The following is a 15,702-nucleotide window of genomic DNA, read 5'->3' on the forward strand; positions in this document are numbered from 1 at the left end:
CACTCTTTCCTCCAGACACAGGGCTTGTTTTAATTTTAGAGATACTAGGCATAATACCATATACTGGCTCTAGTGAAAAGCAACCATGTATGTTTGGAACCTCCATATTTTAGGGTGTATTTTGAATTTTTTAAAAAAGAGGATGCAGTGGATGGGAGGGTGGCACTGTGCAGACTTTAGAAAGCCAATATCAACCAAATCAAAACCAAATACAGTTTTTTTTTCCATATTTTTAGGACCCAAAACATGGCTGATGTCCTTGAAAAAGAGGAATGCATGATCACCCTACCATATTGATGTATGTCGTTTGAGTCATCTTTACATTTCACAAGCTCCAACCATTTGTGTCTTTCGTCTGACGATGTAATGGTATGCATTCGTCGCTGTGGTGCATGCGTGCTGAACACTGCACCTTGCACAAATGGTAAACACAGCGCGGGCAAAACATGCGACAATGCACAATTACGCACGGAACGGTGCGCCCCTCTGCATGACACAGGGGCCTCGTCTCTCCGTGGACATTCGTCTTTAATGGACACGCAAGGCCTAAATTGGAGCACAGTGCCATTACATACGGGTCCTATTATGTTCCAGCGGTGTGTCATGCCAACATTAATCTAGAGGTTCATTCCCACATAAACACAGGCCTCTGTTTTTAACTGCCATTGACCGTTATGTTTAAGAAAACATGGCCTGGATCTTTTGCTGGGCTCTGTAGAACTGGGTTATGTTTACATATTCATAGGTATGTATTTATATAAATGATTCATGACCTGACAAAGCACACTTTATGTAAATGGATCACCGCTTTTGTCAAGGGTTCGTCCTGCAGCACTAAACGGAAAACTATCTGCGCTACTTAAACAGAAGCGGCACCATTGGCCTGATCTATAACCTAAAAAGATTCAACTACGTTTTTTTTTTTTTTGTGACAAGTATAAAGCACCTCGGTCAGAATTAACAGTCTTGTCACTACTTCCCATTAACAGTCGCTTCAATGGTATGCTCATAAAGGTGAAAAGAATGACACACTATCTAAATACTGTGTATAATAAGCATTTCAGAGCATTTAAGATGTGCACGCAGCTAGTCTTTCCAAACGGTCTCAGCCTGAATGGTGACTAACTACGTCAAGGCTGACGATGGATGTGCAAGTCTTTTTCTCCCGTCAGATCATTTACAATGTCGAAACTAGGTCAAGAAATATCTACTTTTTCTTCGTCATTGCAAGTACGTACACATTCAGCGTTGCGGACTATGACACTGGGGTTACGCGGTAAATTGAGGAAATTAGATAAGCAATGTCCTAACCGGACCTTGAATTCATTGTATCTGGCAGCCACCCTATCCGGGACTCGGACCCAGGTCTGACGGGAGGTAAACGTGACCTCTCTGGCACAGAGCACCCGTTTAACCTTCCTGAGCGACGGTCTCTGTCATGCCATCCTCCCCTTCGGAGGAGCGACGGCCTCTGTCACAACACTGTTCTGAGTTCGCGCTTCAGAGGAGTGACTCATTTCGATAATGGTATTAGCCGTTTAGCATAGAACGCTGGTTTAGATCATTAAATGAACGCTGTGGACGTCTCTCTGCCAGCGCTCCTGGAGGAAGTAAACGCTGAAGCCGTCATCTCCATTAAGAAAACAACTCTGGTTTTATTACTGCAAAACAGTAGGATACAATTTGCATCAAAAATCAACTGTAAACCAACTTTAACTGGAAATTGCCACTAGTCCAAGCAAGCAATTGCCACCAGTCATTAGTTGTTAATATACACAATCTATGAAATGTCATGCATGATTTTAATGTTTTTTTTCTTCATTTTGCCATAACAATGACAATAGCCTAACTGAGGGCACAAGAGATTGGGAAAAGCCTGCATGCTAGGCCTTGTGGAAAAAGCAGAAAACTCTTGGAGTGTGTGTGTGTGTGTGTGTGTGTGTGTGTGTGTGTGTGTGTGTGTGTGTGTGTGTGTGTGTGTGTGTGTTGGCTATGAAAAGAAACAATTGCATGGAGCATAGCTTTACACAGCGCTGCTGAAACAGAGATCATGTGGACGATGCTAAGAATTACTTCATGAATTCAGTGTGTATTTTAGAAGCAATGTGATGGTATTAATTATTCATCAAACGAATGAAGAGTACTGACTAGGTCGGCTACTGCTGTACGGTGAACATCCATGGCATATCTACTACAGATCATTTTGTTAAAAGCTGTACTGAAGCACCCTCTGGGAAAGCATGGAAGGACTACTGATATGAATAGTTAAGTGAAAGTTTAAATTTGTTCCTTTTATTCCCCCCCAGTTATTATCAGTTGTACTCTTTTGTATTTTTTAAATCACACCGAGCTGTAAACATGCCCTCACACTAAATACAAATCAATGCAGCAACATACAAACACATGTATCATACTGCAACCCTATATATGCTAATACGTTGGCAGGTTCTTCGTAACAACCCAATGCTGTACTCCAAGCTATGCCACTCAATAGATTGATTATCATTACTGTAACAGGGCGCGGTATGAAATGCGCCCAGACTTCACACCGCATTCCCCCAACCTTACCTCCCACGACTCACGATGAATGTTTTACACCAGTGTGACTCCGTCGACCATCACACAGGAACCAGCGGCAGCTTCTGGAGCAGAGCACCTTTTGGATTTTTAGAGGCCTTCTTGTATCGATTGCAGAAGACGGGGTCAGGCTTCCTGAATAATTAAACGGCCACGTTTCTTCCTTCTTCCAAAGATGGAGGTGTCTGAGCTTGCCGGAGTGGAAGAGCGTTTGGTGGCGCGCTGCTGTGCCTCATCCTTTATAAGAGAAAAATCCACACTTAAAAAAACCAAAAAAAAACAAACCTTGCTCTCAAATATTCTCAGTCTCAACTCCCAACCTCTCTATACACTGCTATTTGTCTGTGGTCTTTTCTCTCCCCACGTCTCCATCCGAGGGCCCTGTATCCTTCTGTATTTGGGTGGTTGTTTGAAGGCTATTCACTCGCGGTCTGTTGTCACAGCTGTCAATTCGGCAACAAATGCCTTGCAAACATACAATCAGTGGTAAAAGGATGCCCAGAAGTGAAGCGGAACGAGAGCAAATCCATTCTAAGGGGAAAAACGATGCCTTGTTCATTCTCCCAACGGAAGCTGATGTTGCTGAAGAGAGGACCCTGTGCCGCGTGAGAACAAAAGAGATTTAAAAAGCTGATGTGTTGTTCTGAATAAACAAAATGGCGGCTGAGAACTGAAGGTCCGCTGTTTGCTGCCGGTAGGCCGTGAACTTTGACACTACAGCCTAAGCAAAGTGCATTTCACTGAATAACGGAGAAGAGAAGGACCAGATATTGTGCTTTTGTGTATTTGTAAAAATTTCTTACAGCAAATCTTGTGTGAAAACTTCACATGGGAAACATTTAAATACCAAAACCCCCACTAGCAACGCTGTGTAAGGAAAGGTAATTTTCTTCGGGCCGCTTGTACTCCAAGCTGTCAATACACATCCAAATATTTTTGTAGAGTCACGCACCTCCGAAAGCACCGCTGCGTTCGAGACTGTCAATTTCCGAAATGTACCACCCTGCCAGCATATGGCGGCCCCCCTGCACTTCCCTTTGAGTTTCATTTCACACACAGGTGCATGAGGACCTCAGCGGCAGTGCGGAGCAGTGGAGGAAACCTGATGTCCCCTCCTCCCCTCAGGGGCGGAGGGATTGTGGGAGTGGGGGTTGGGGAGGCGGGCGCACAATTAGCCGCTATTCACAGCGGAGCTGAAAAGGTTCGGCAGCGGCGGGGTCCTACGGCGAATAACAATGAGGCAAAACAGCGGCGCAAGCAGACGGCTCCGCGCGCTCCAGGAAGGGCCCGCTTTTGGCAGGGGCGGCGCATGCCGGGTTTGTTTTGGGGAGTCGGGAGACCTGAGAGAGGCCCTTTTTGTTCATTAGTCTGCTCCTCATCAGCCACGAACGGCGGCAATCACAGCCTGCGCTTCACTCACACTCAAAACGCACCAGGGCCTTTAAGAGAAAGCTCAGATGTGAGGTTAGTCTGGAGTGTTTGAATGGAAGACAAACACGATGTATTCATTTGTCAAAAAAAATAAATTCTCTCAGGAACCCTACAGCATTATGCCAAAAACACTGTGGAAATAGGCTAAACTGGAAAACAACATAATGAATGGAGAGCGACTCTTTCTCACTGGGAATGTCCACTAAACAAATCCAGAGTCCTCAATTTCTTCCTGTAACTGACACTTTTCTTCCTTCATCTTGTGAGATGATGGTTAAAAGCTCATATGGAGGCTGCAGCGTAATAGTAAACCTCGACAGTGTGGCTGAAAACTGTGGCGAGTGTTGTCAAAAGCACCATCTTCATTGTATTACTACTGTATGATTACTGCAAGCTACTCTTAACATTTACAATTAATTAATGCTACTAAAGCTATCCTCATCAGAAAAAAGTGAGTTTGCTTATCTACAGAAGGGTAATAAGCGCTTGTCAGCCAACTTACCCCATGAGTGGGGAACACTACCTAATTAATCAAGACATTTTCGGTTGACAGTGTTAGCGTATATTTTGCTTTTTTTTTTTTTTTAAATGGTGATCCTTTGTTGGTTGATTTATGTCAGAACTACATTGGTATCCATGGTACTGCTTGCCCGTAATAATACAGCTGTTTCTGGATCAGTCCAATAGTGCTCAGGACTATGGCATTGGCTCTTTGCATTCAGTAAACATTCTGCCAATACTGCCACAAGACGTGTCAAACATTCATCAAGACCAAAACAGAAAATTCTCCAACTGCAACTCATGACCTCAAACTCCTCTCATATAAAACTTGACACATAAAGACTCAACCAAAACTCATATAAACTGAGCTCGCTGGCAATAAACAACTGTTATCTCGAAATAACAGTTAACTGTTATCTCAAAATAACAGTTTTTTTCCCCCCAAAAAAAGCTTTTATTTTTGACCACTCATCTAAAACCAGGTAAGGCAGTACATGTGAAAGGGAGCAATTCTTCAATCCCAGTTGGTTCCGTGCTCGCAATCCCAATTCCTTACCATCCCCTATAGCCCCATGGCTTGCTGCTTCGGAATAAACGGGCAGCGATAAGCCGTAATTCATTAGCCGCTATCGTGCTCTCATTACTGCTGTGCCAGCAACATATGTCACAAGGCAGTACAGCTGAGAGAAAGGCTCTTCTCAACCGTCACCCATAAGCCATGTAAATTGCAGGGAGGTGTGAGATGCACCGAAGGTGATGGTAAATTGAGGGTGAAATTTACCTCGAGGATGCCGCAGAGAGGCCACGTGTATGGTGGCACTGGGATAATGGGGTCGGCGAGGCTTGCCATGCTCCCAGGTGCCCCTGCCATGCTGAACTGGGACCGTGCAGGTGAGCAATTACTGATGAAATCAATGATTGGCCTGAGCAGGAACCTGTCCACAACGCCTGCTCGCCCCTCCCAAAACGACCCGTGACCTTCAGCTTTCAGGTCGCTGCTGCGGCATGGTAATGAATAAAGCATCTCGCAGTCGGTGGAGTCCGTCCGAACTAGGCCTGCGATGGCTAGGGTCAAAAGTGCCAATCCTGAGCAGGTGCAAGGAGCTCGGTGAGTAGCCAGGAGCTATTCGCTGTGGGCACCGCGTTGCCAGTGGAGGGGCAATTGTGACAGATATAGGCAAAAACGCACTACCTGGTCAGTGCTGGCTGCGCTCTCGACCAGCAAAGACGATGGCGACAGCTTCTCCAATGCACTTGAAAATAGGACCAAAATGGATATCCATATTGTGAAGACAACTACTATAGTTTGACTAGCTTGTTTAATTTCAGTCTTCATTGTCTATCTATTCAGCAGGTGTCCATTTATTCTAGTAAAACATCCACTCTCTCACACACATGCGCACACACATGCACGAGCACCACATAGACCAACTGTGCTAATCTGTACCTCCATCCAAAAGAAAGCTGCAATTATAGCACCTCAGTGTTGAAGCAACAAAATGAACAATAGCCAAGGTCTTCCTCATCAAGTCGCCCGCCAAGTGAGATGGAGTGAAGAGTGCTTTTGGACACATGAGGACATGCAGCTCCTAACAAGGAAAAGCAGCTGGTCGGCACTAGCATCGTTAAGCTGCATAAGGCTCGTGGGACTTCCGTGACGTTCCAATCCAACTCCATGTTTTGCCCTAAACTCAGTGACTCAATGTGCTTTTGGCATAAAAATGTAAAATGAAGGAATAGTTGAAATGGCGGGAAGGGATACATGCAATACGGAACGAAACCTTTCAAAATCACCCGCATAAATTTGGTGTGGCAAACACAACAAGCTGTGCCAACCTTAAAGTTTAGTCATGTTGTATGTGGTAGTCTGAGAAATTGTGTTTGACTATACTGACCAACAAGACATCACCTCTGTTAACAACACACTGGAAATCTCATCATCAGTACCACTGTGTTAGCACTAAGTCATGAGTCATCACAACCAAAAACCGAAGCAACACCCTTCTTGCCCAGCTGATGTTTTTAGGCCCGTCAACTTTAGCAGCCATTTTGGCAGGGTCTGGAGTGCTTGTGATTTGTTGACTGAGGTTCTGAATTTTACACGCGTAAATGAAAGCAAATACCAGCCACTGACTGTTGTGAAACGACGCAAATGGTGACAGCAGGTGCGGCCTGGTACGCTGCTGTGACAAAGCCAGTTCGCCCATAAATTTGACAGCAGACGCCGTCGAAGCGGAGCAATGCCGTCAGAACGTTAACCCTCATATGAGGGTCATAAGAGATGCGCACCTGAGTCCGCAGTCTTGTGCCGCGCCAGACTTTTCAGGTCACGCCACACCATCTTTTCCTGTCGCCTAATAGGACTGCGTAGATACAATCCTGCCCCAAGTAGTGGATGAATATCCTGCATTTTTTCCCGCAGGTGCCAGACAAACGGCAGATGAAAATAAACACTTAAATTATGGGATGCCATATGGCTGCATCACTCCGTGTATGCTCCAAATGTAGTCGCCGGTGCAATAACCCCAGCACTAAACACCTCAATTATCATTCGGATTCTCCTAAATATTAAGGTGAATCTTAGAAAAAGTATCTCTGGATATGCAGTGCTCCTCTAACCCCAACCCCCACAGACAATTCTGCTAAGTCTGGAGGAACCATTGCCATAGAAACCTGCATGCTTAAGGAAATAAAGGGGGAAAGCATCTCTCTTGTTGCAACTGCGTTGGTTAGAAAACCAGCAAGGGTGTTTGGGTCATCCAACACAATTTGGCCATGCACGCTTGGGACACCAGTCTTGTCGGTAATGAGGTTAGGTAAAGGTGGAAGGTAAACCTATGTCTGTTGTACCAAAAAGAACAATGGTGAGAATACAGGACTTCAAATCAGCTCAGTACATCTGTCCTCTTGTGGAATACCACGTGCCGACTGGGCGACGCTCGGTAAATCCCAATTAGGGGTCGGGAAGAGCGCGGGCCATCGCCAGGGCTCAGCGCTAATGAGGAGCAAATGTGCACCGCGCATACCAAGTACTCATCTGGAGCCGCCATCTCTAGAGACCCCCACCAGAAGCCAAAGGATGCGCGTGCTGTGTGTGTGCGTGTGTATACACATTCTGTGACTCCTTGTTTGGTGAGTTGGTGATACCCATGCAGCTCATTGTACATTCCTGCCCAGCTGTTTAATCCAATCATTAGGTTGACATCACGCAAGCTTGTAATCATAGAGGACCTCATACCTCATCTGTCCATGGGAGCCTTGGGCTTAAGATGGTCAGGGAAAACAGGGGAGGCAGACCTGTTCCGTATGTTTCACTTTGACGAGTACACCTGAGAGTCCCCTGTGTTCAATCAGTCCACGAGAGCATTCATAGAATGAGTGGCATATGCATGACAGCTTTCCCTATGTAAGATCGGATAACATGGCCTCTTTCTTGTTCTTGGAGTGAAATATTGATTGTGTGGGGGCAGTCACATGATTAGCATAGTCATGCAATGCTGCATGGCTTGTGACTGAAACGGAGGTACTGACTGTTTTTTACTCATAGATAGCCATGGCTCCATATGCCAAATCCTGAGCTGAAACAATACCTTTTCTTATTTAACTGTCACTGCCTGCCAGTTTTAAATTAATTTTCCACACTTTGACAGACCTAGGCAGCTGTGAGTTTGCCGTGAAATGTCATATCTGATTTAAAATAGAAGTAAAAAAAAAAAAAAAGACTTAAACTCCCTCCACGATGTGTTCAAGTAAAAGCCCACATGAAAACCACTCACTGTGTGATATATGATTTCAACATATACCTTGCTCTTGAGAAGACCTGATTGGGATTCAAGAGTACGTTTGGTTCAAGGGTATGTTCCCAGGAAAAAAAAAAAATGCATACCTTTACCCTAAAGGTTTAAATAAAGTTATCGGATTTTTGTTTGTTTCTTAAGAGACAACCGGGATACATCTTGGAAAAGAGCAGGTGGGAGTACCGGGGTATGGAATCTGTACTTTGGGGCAATTTCAGGAGCGCCCCTGAGTCATACGTCATATCCTATAGACCCTCTACTGGACAAAAGCGAGTGTGTGGCACTTTTGTGTGTGTGTGTGTATTGGATAAATGTGGTATAAATTGCCGCCCGTTTGGTTATTATTGTCAGAGAACTTGATTTAACCTACTCATCGCGCATATTTTAGTGAGCGATGCCAAAAAAAAGTGAACTGAGTTACTAACAAAGTGTGGCGGTGAACTCAGATCATCAAGCCATTGAAGGTCTAGAAAAGAAATGGCTTTTAAACTCTTGAAGAAGCATGGCGAATGGAACATACGAGTCACCAGAATATACGGAAAGATATTTGTAATTTTACGTTATCGACGGCGTTATGCTGATATCTGAAACAAAAAAAAAGGCACATTTTCAGAGAAATTAAACTGTAGGCGTAAGTCCTATCCTTGTTCCTTTGAAAGCACGTTCATTTAATTATTCAAACGCCTGAAATGTGGTCAATTGGGCTATTCTGAATAAACAAAGACAAGTCCAGGCTGAGCTAGGCCAGAAGTGCCCTCGCGAACACATTCAAAAGATCTTAACGCCGCGTCTGTTTTGGCAGCGCGTCAAATCTCACAATCACTCACTTTGTTCTCCGCTCGCGAGAGAAATTCGCTCCCTCGAGGGAGAGAAAGGCACGCGCTTACGGAGGCTCCCGCTGTCTGACAAACACGTACACCGACACGCTCTTAGCTCACGCCGCATATTTACTAGCAACAACCAAATCAAATTACGTGCACTGCCGCGGCTTCCTTCTGCTACGCCGCATCTGGAGCACGACACTGGGATCCACTTTTCGCTCTCTTTTTCGCCGCTGACTCTTGACCATACCTAAGATATTCAAGGATAATGTAGTTCCTTAAGCATTAATTAAAGCCGACAACGCCTTAGGTCAGTCAGCGTCATTGGCACACCACTTTGTACGGAATAAGGACACTTCTCATAAACATAGATGACATTTATTTTATGTTCCAGTTTCAGCGCACCAAAGACGATTTAAATAGATATACCAAGGTTGTTTGTGATACTAATGAAAAGAATTGTAATCGTAAAAGGAAAAGAAAGCTACTTATGCGCAGTCTGGAAAGAAATTAACATTTGTTCGCATAGTCACAAGGGAATGAAGCACGGCGTCTCTTTAAACAAAAGGAGTTCTTAACTAATGACTTCAAAAGTTATTCTTCTTTAGTTAATAACTGTAGTTGGAACTACAGTAACTGTACTTTTTTCTTTTCGTTTTTGCATGGAAATAATTCGGTTTGTCAAAAGGATTGTTTTCAACAGGGCGGTCCAACTGATTAATTGTCCGCACTTCATTTATATGTCTCCAAGTGTCATTGCTCTGCCTGTACATAGAAGTTAAACCTAAAGCTTTCAGAGCATGGCCGTTTGAGCCCGTGCAGAATTTTCTGATATAGGTACCAGTGGAGGTTTGGAAGGGTTATATTCCTAGCACTGTAGACGGACCTGTGCTTATAAAAACACCAATAAATAAGTTATAGGACCTCATTCAAAAGATCTAAACATTCTATTTGTGAAAAGCCATGATTCAGAGTTGGGCGTACACTCTTCAGATCTTTGTGGTGCATCAGCTCAAAGATGCAATTTATAGGTCCACAGGTTGAGGCTTTGCTTGTATATGCAATATGTCATACCATCTGCTCTGTTTACTGCTGGACAGTTTCAACAGGACAATGCCGACTGGCTATTATTCAGGTGGTGGACTGTTGTCATTAAAGTAGTAACACTGACACATTATCTGGCTGACACAATACCTGGCTGGCACAGCATGAGAAGGCCAACACGGGTTACAACCTCTAACTGCACCCCTTTAAGATGGATCTACAAGACAGCTCTTCCTAATAAGATAACTACTGAGTACACGGTAAAAGTGATATCCAGCAATATGGCTTTACCAATTCTTTGATGTGAATTCAGCATTTCTGAAAGTTGTATAGTAAAATTCAAGTTCATAAATGCATGCACATACAGGACCCACTTCAAGCCATCAATAATTGGAGCGTGGTCTCCCGTGGCAGTCACAGGCAAATGCTCCCTCAGGCCAGACCCCCTCCCCCTGGAAATGCTCAACAATCCCACCCCAAGATTTAATGACTTTAATAATCATACTAATACATGCCACAGACTACCAGAGAAGTCAATTAAAAGGTATTCACTTAAAGTTCTTAGGGGCATAACATAGTTAAGCCCCTTTTGAAACATTAATACAGCACATCTACTTTAAGGTTTATTAATGAAACTCACACAGATTGTTCTTGTGAATGCCAATGTTCATAAAAGACCTAATTGCAATCCGTGTGCTGTCAGTCAGCTGAGCCCAGCTGAATTAGGTCTGTCGCAACTCCACGTACAGCCAAGAAATATAAAGCCTACCAGCCATTACATATTATGTATGTCAAGATAATGTATTAAAGGGCCTGATGTGCACATCTTATTAGACAAAATCAAGAAACTGACTTGCTATGTGATTGCAACAAACAGAAACACCTAGTGTATTGTTGAGTGCAAACACACACACACACACACACACACACACACACACACACACACACACAGTTGGAGTATAGTTGGAGTTATATATATATATATATATATATATATGTGTGTGTGTAAACTTAAAATATTATTAGGAACTATAGCAATTATGGAGGCGCTATGCTATACACTGACAGAGAGGAGTAACAGTTCATGCACGGTTTCATGGTGTTGAAACGGCTTAGGGGCTCAACGTTGGGTGTGCACCACTAAGCAGGCAGATCTCCCATCTTTCTGGCCTTTTCTTTCCATCCAGTGTACACCCGCTCAATAAACTTTGCCATCTGCTGGCCTGGCTACTGTTAAAGCCCCCCTGGAGACCGCAGCCCATGTTTTAGAGGAAGAGTGAATTCGGAAAAGCCAAAGAAGCCCAAAATGCAGGTCTGCTGGCTTCTGCTCGCGCCAGCGTGCGTCACCGTCACAGATCCCTGAACAGTGAACGCGCCTGCGGGTGAGCAGGTCATAGAGTCCAACACTAAGACTCATGCAATCTAGCTAAGACATACTGCAGGTTTTAGGCCTTCCGATATTCAGTAAAATTTCTCATCCTTGATATGGTTTACTTATTGTAAGCTAGTGTTTCCTTTTTATGCTGCAGCAATGTTTAGGGCACTGTGCAGTATGCATATGGGATTGACAGGCATTTGACAGATAGGAGAGCCATGCATCACTGGGTTGCTAAATTAGACAGGGGTGGGTTATTTCCTGTTTCATTTGGATGCTGGTGCCTTTTGAACCAATTTATGTGCTTATGTGATTCAAAATATAATTATTCATGTGCTCTTGTTACAGCTAATGTGTTACATTTGAATGTATTGGCTTCATGTCGCTTTAAAAAAATGTGATTTCATTAAGCTAAAAGCTCTTCTGTCCATCTATGTTTGATCATTAACCCCGCTAACGTACACCACAGATCCAGCTCCATGAAAAACATATTGTAATATTATAATGAATAAAATATATATAACACTCTATGCAGAGCAGTATATATTAATTCCAACAAAAGAGAGTAACTGTGCTCTCCAGGGGGTAAATAAAAATGGTCTTTAACAAAAAAGCAGGAAAGAAAAGAAACATCTCTCCATTTACACCTCATTATCACTTTTTTCAGTTTTTCAAAACTGCATACCCACAGGGGCTGGTCAAACTATGCCATTAGCTAAAACAAACTTTCTGGACTTGTGATTACATCGTACAGCCAGTGTTTCTCAGGTGCCAGGGTTTGATTGCATTCATCACTTAGCTATGTGAAGAGCAGCCCAGGAAACACAAGGGACAACTCTTAGCCAATCAAGGAGCTGGACCCAGGATAAGTACAATTTCAATAGATGCATACACTTGCTTTAAATAAAAAGTAAATATATGCATATGTATGATTTATGTATGGTCATGCTGTCTATTTTTTTTTCATATACTTTAGCTGCGATGCCAAAAATCTGTCTTGGCAGTTCATCTAGTTTCTCACTGAAGTTTAATTTGCCAGTAATATGCTGCACGTTATGCGCAGGGACCCTGATTCATGGTGACATTCAGCTCCCTGTCCGTCCTGTTAAGGCATTTTCACTTCATGGCAGCATCTTTGTCTGACTCATCGCCCTCTCTGGATCGGCCGCTGCTCTAAGCAGGAGTGCTCAGAGAAATAAAGATGCATTCAGTCTTCTTTTTGTTTTCGTCTCGCCTTTCTTCTTCCTTTAAAAAAAAAAGAAAAAAAAATATCTTCTCTTTGCTGTTTTTCTGCCAGATCAACTCCAGTCTGCTGTAAACACTAAATGAGGGTAATTAACCAGCATCTGAGCCCGGAGCTCCGTAGGTATTGCAACCCTGTAGATTTAGTTTAGTTTTTTTTTTTCTCTCTCTTCACTACTGGCTTGTAATTACCTTTAGAAAATACTGGAGTGGCTGAAAAGTCTCACTGAATCTTAGCATGATTGCTCTGTTAGATTCCTTTACCCATGAACCCACCTCAGAAATGATCTTGAGAGTCCGGCACTTGTGTATTGCCTGTTCACAATTTTCGGCCCACTTGTGTATTTTTACACCAAGCTGTTAACATGATGGCGGTTTCCTCCCGCAGTCTGAAGGGAACATCGTTGGGCAGAATGACTGCGCCAGTCATCCCTCCAGCCTCCAGAGAAGAGAGTTTTCTCCCCCCCCCCCCCAAACAGACCACTTCTACGACGTAAACAGTTCGTGTGATGGACAGAGTCATTTGCCCAGGGTATTTGGCTGGATGTTAATGCAAATAGCTCCATTCGATGCTCTGTAATTGCCAGCCGATGACAAGCAGTTCTGACGCACACCCACTCCGCCGCTCGGGCTCGGAGCTGACGGGAGCAGAAGGAGTCACTGAGGACGCGGTGTCTCAGCTGGAGCCGTTCAGCAGCCAGCAGAGCAATGGCGAAGCACAGAGTTCAGTTCACAGTAAGGATAATGTAATATTCACCTATTAGTTACAGTGTAACGGCACGCTGGTCTGGGAGGAGATTTTTCCGTCTTGTAATTTCAAGTTAATTGGTAGTAACAAAAATGTTCTGTAGGTAAAGGCTACTGAACTTTCAGAAGAGCAGTTCAAAACTTCCCTAATAAGGAGACATCAGCCCCCTGAGAAACAGGGACAACGTGCACAATAGTCATAAAAGTTTTTTTTACCCCATGCATAGGAATTGTATTTTCGTTATGCATAAAAGAAAAATGACGTAAGAGGCGGTGCCTTCAGAGACTCATTATTAGAAACTGCCATATTCTTAATGCACTGCTTTTTGAAGTGAGAGAAGATGAAACCACCACAGTACTTTGTACTTTGATCTTAGAGGGGTTACTTATCTACTTATCATTACATATATATATATATACACACACACACACACACACACACACACACACACACACACACACACACACACACATATATATATATATAGCCGAAAAAGATGCAGTACACTGTAAATGCAGTGTACTGTAGTAAGAGTATACAGAGTTTCCTGAGAAGCACTTTCCAGCACTGTGCTTGCACAGCTGATAAAGGACCTCTGCATCAAATGTCCTCTTTCTTCTCTGGAAACTCAATTCTGAAGCTCTCTCTCTCTCTCTCTCTCTCTCTCTCTTTCTCTCGCTCTTTCTCATATATATATATATAAATAAAAAAGGAAAGGGGTTTCAGTAGCAGAAAAGCCATCATTTGGAGTCACATGTTTATACCTCATCTGTCTGGTTTTCACCATAGAATAACCATTTCAAATGTTCCATTTTAACATTACACATAATGTGTTACTCATGCAGTCTGCCTAATGGCAAGCATATGGTAAACATCAGCTAAGGTAAAACTTTGGATACAAACACTAACTAAATGATAGGCCTATGTCTGTTAAGCCACAAACGTAACAGTACAGAATTTAATGTGAGTGTGAACAATGTCCACAATGGGCCTTATTAATGCCATCCAATAAAATATATTTATTCATACTAATGACTCAGTTATTATAAGCTTAATTTTCTCAGGCTTATTTTCTGTCTTGCAGATGTCCAGAAATTGCATGTGATACAATATGAACTCTAGGGCAAGATAATTGCTATGTACTGCACAAATTGCTTGTCCATAATAAAAAGGAGCTAATTATGTTATATAAATTGGCTATACACGGTACCAAGTTTTATAAAACGATATTTTATGAAAGCATATTCTTCAATATAAGGCTAATGAGCTAAAACAAACCTTTGCAAACCTTGATGGACAGGACTGAGATTTGTATATTTGAATGTAAAGTTTAGAGGCCGTTCCTGCCACATAGGAAGAACAGGTGGGGGTGGGGGGGCATAGGGAGGGGGCATCTCCCTATGCACACACCCCCCCATTCTTCCGATATGCCCCCCACCCTCCTCACCAATCCATGTCCTACAGTCCTTGAGAAATGAGAAATGCATCTGGGGACAGTCTGAACATACGACCTTCTCTTTCTGTTTTGCAGGTTAAGGTACCAGCCCGGTTTGGCATTCAATAGAGGCACCATGAAGCGTTCGACAAGTGCCCCGGGGCAGCAGCTGTCATATACATCAGCATAGGCTTCGCTTTCCTACGTTCGTTGAGCTGTTACTCAGGCCCATAGACTTGAATGGGAGATGATTTAAATGAGTTGGGGGTTAACACGAATAAAATAAGGATGGATTGGATGGATGAAGTCTGTTTAAAAGGTTATATTTAAAAAACCCTTTAAGCTTTGGAACGGACAAACATGTAATTGTCAGAACATACAGAAAGAAGCAATGCAGTAGCAATAGCCCTTAGGCTAATGAACAGCTATTATGTTAAATAAACTTCAGTCCCATGCAGAACCATCATAGTGGTGGTTAGTCGTGTTCATTTAATGTTATATGACAATAACATGTACCTGGAAGGGATATCAACACTTAATAGATGCATTTACTATAATTATTAAAATGTATATTTTCTAGTTGCAAAAATGAATCTAATTACACACATGCTGGCCTGCACCCTCCATGGTTGGTAATTGTCATATGACAAGAGCCAATGAAAATTGGCTTAATGACAAAAGTTGGAAGAAAAATGGACTAAAAAATATGACAGAATAATAAACTAATTCCT

At 43.1% G+C, this 15,702-nt stretch overlaps 1 protein-coding gene across 2 annotated transcripts in view; it reads right to left on the minus strand.

Annotated features, from left to right (window-relative positions):
• The window catches only part of adgrb3 (adhesion G protein-coupled receptor B3), a 128,675-nt gene that overhangs the window by 101,453 nt on the left and 11,520 nt on the right, over positions 1-15,702 (minus strand). The window lies entirely within an intron of this gene.

This window comes from Electrophorus electricus, chromosome 9 (assembly GCF_013358815.1).
Source record: "Electrophorus electricus isolate fEleEle1 chromosome 9, fEleEle1.pri, whole genome shotgun sequence".
NCBI lineage: Eukaryota > Metazoa > Chordata > Actinopteri > Gymnotiformes > Gymnotidae > Electrophorus > Electrophorus electricus.